The following is a 3,017-nucleotide window of genomic DNA, read 5'->3' on the forward strand; positions in this document are numbered from 1 at the left end:
CTAGCCGGATCAGGGTTTAGATCCATCTTCAGTCTGGGGTCATCCTCTTCCCTGAAAGCAAACCTATGCTAAGTGAAATGAGCAGAACCAAGAGCTTATGTGATGTACAACTGTAACAGACTTGGTTCTTTTCAACAATGAGGTGATCAAGGCGATTCCAATAGATTTATGATGGAAAGTTTCATCCCCATCCAGAGAGCTATGGAAACTGAAGATCAAAGCATAGTATTTTCACCTTTTTTGGTTATTGGTCGTTTGCTTGCTTTTTTTTTTTTCTTTTTCATTTTTTTTTCTTTTGATCTGATTTTTCTTGTGAAGCGTGATGCATAAGGAAATACATTTAGAAGGACTGCACATGTTTAACCTATTTTGGATTACTTGGTGTCTTAGGGAAGGAAGAAGAGAGGGAGAAAAAAAAAATTAGAACACAAGATTTTGCAGAGGTGAATGCTGAAAACTCTCTTTGCATCTATTTGGAAAAATAAAGCACTTTTTAAAAAATCATCCTATTGGCTACAAGGAGGACCTTCTGCAATGAAAGTGGGATTGAGGGATTTGAGAGATCCCAAGTTCCCAGACATCCCTCTCAGGATGAACTTTTGATCACAGGCTCAGGGAGAGAACCACAAAGCAGAAGGGATAGCTCCAATTCACCTGACACTACAGACATTTGCTACCATTAGTGAAGGGGTCAAGGGGTGGAGGCTCTCCCCTCCCCTTCACCCTTCACCCCTTGGAAAGCCCCAGAGAGAATTCATGAGAAAGGAAGATAAAAAGGTCAGAGGGCACTCCCTCCTTTTAAGGTCTATTGAGCAGGGTGTTTTTCATGGCTCAGTGACCAATTGTCTTGGATGCATCACCCCTTCATGAGGGGAATCGCTGTCCCATCCCCCATGGGGCCAAAGCACATCAAAGCACAAGGTTCAATATGTTGTTACAATCACATGTTAGAGCCATGAACAAGTGAGATCAGCCTTTGCTTTTACAGGAGTGGAAACTGGGGCTGGGGAGTGACCCCTAGGGAGTACATAGGCAGTGCCAGGGATAGAACAATAGAGCGGTAGAAGGTCAAGAGCTGAAAGGGACTTTGGAGACTGTCTGACCCCAAGTCTTCAGGCTCTCCTGTGCACCTTCCAATCCAAGTGAAGGGCTCTCCCCGAGCTCTGCTTAATGCATACCCCCCCAACACACCCACGCACAGACTCCCGCACACTCACACACACATTTTCTCATAGACACACTTGTACACACACAAATACACCCACTCACATACTCTAATGCACACACACACACACACACAACACACACACACACACACTTGTTCTCCAAATGGCTTAGCCAGCCTCAGACAAGAAAATTGATTCAATTAGTGCCCATTGGCCTGAGCCATAAAACATCCCCTGCAGCGCTTTTCCGAACCAGATCTCTCCGGCCACGTGTTGGGGGTGGGGGTGGGGGTGGGCAAGAGCTCGCAGGCTCCCCCTGGCCCAGAGCTGGGCCTCCTTCAGCGCGGGTCTGAGTGTTCTGAGAGACGAGCAGGAAGGGCGGAAGCCTTCCTTCCCAGGGCCCTTCCTGAGCATCATTTGAAGCCCCGCGCCAGGACGGAGGAGCTGAAGACCCCATTCCTGGTCTCTAGGCTAGAGAGACGGGACCCACGAGTCCCACACGCAGCTGCACATGGAAGCCGAAGATGGAAGGGGGGAGGGGAGCAGCAGAGAGAAGGGGAAATGCTGCACTTGGCATCGGGAGCCTTTTATCCCATTCCCAGGCTGCTCATCATTTCCTCCCCCCTCCTTTTCTGTCTGCAAAGTGAGGGGCTGGCTTCAGTGCCCGCTGGTCCTTCCCAAGCCCTAAAACTGTGGCTCCTGGAAAGGGCTGCGAGGGCAGCGTCCCATCCTGGGCACGGACGGACAAGAGTTCCTCCGCACACTGGCCCTTCCTGGGGGACACAAGGCTCCGGGCCACCCAAAGACCACCCGCCCGCCAACGTTCATTAAGCATAACTTTGGGAGAGTCTAGAATGAAGGTGCCCACCACGGCCCCGGACAGCCCCTGAGCCCCTCCCTCAGGGCCCCAGGCTCCTCCCCCACAAAGCCGCAAGGAAGAGGCTCATCTGCTGGGGAGAGGCTCTCCTTCCCGGGGGTCTCTCCTCGCCCCTCCATCCAAGCCCGGGGCTAGGCGCTGGGGGGAGGGGAGAGACACAAAGTCTCCGCCAGTGCCAAGGACGGGGCGTGCCCATCTGTCTCCGGCCGCCCTGCACGGCCCGGTGGGCGGAGGCGACCCCAGGCCCAGGCTGGGGAGGGGGGCGGAGCGGGGACCACGGATCAGCAAGCGCCCGTGAGGCGCCTGCTGGGTGCCAAAGGGAGAGGTGAGGCTGGGCCGGCCGGAGGCTGGGTCTCCTAGGGTCTCGGGAGGGCAAGAGCAGGGACCCAGACGGAGGTGGCGACCAAGACAGTGGAGGGCCCCGCCCCGGGCCCGCCCTCAGTCCTCTTCAAAGCGCTTCCAAGATGCCCGGATCCGCCCCCATGCACAGGCTCCGCCTCCAGACCCTCCTCGAGGCGAAGCCTAGATCTTAGACTCCGCCCCCATGTCAAGGCCCCGCCCCCGGATCCTCCGCGCCGGCGCGGTCAGGGTCCTCAGCTCCGCCCCCAACGCCCAGGCCCCGCCCCCAAGCTCTCCGCGCCGGCGCTGCCAGGGTCCGCACCCCCGCCCCGGGCCCGGGCCCCGCCGCCGCCGCCGCTGCCGCCGCCGCAGTTTGTCCCTGGGATCCCCGCTGCGCAGGCCCGCCCCTTCCCCTGCCTCCATCCCTCCCTCTGCTCCCGGCGGCGGCGGCTGGAGGCGGGAGCGCCGGCGGTGGCCCCGGCGACGCTGCAGCAGCGGCACCCGCAGCGGCGGCGCGCCCAGCCCGGCCCGGCCCGCGGGGCGCCCGGAGCCCCACCCCGACCTCCGGCTCTCGCCCCCGGCCCGGCCCGGGGCTGGTGGCTGCGGCGCTGGGCGCCCGGCCCGGCCCGGCCCCG

Source organism: Antechinus flavipes, chromosome 4 (genome assembly GCF_016432865.1).
Source record: "Antechinus flavipes isolate AdamAnt ecotype Samford, QLD, Australia chromosome 4, AdamAnt_v2, whole genome shotgun sequence".
Lineage (NCBI taxonomy): Eukaryota > Metazoa > Chordata > Mammalia > Dasyuromorphia > Dasyuridae > Antechinus > Antechinus flavipes.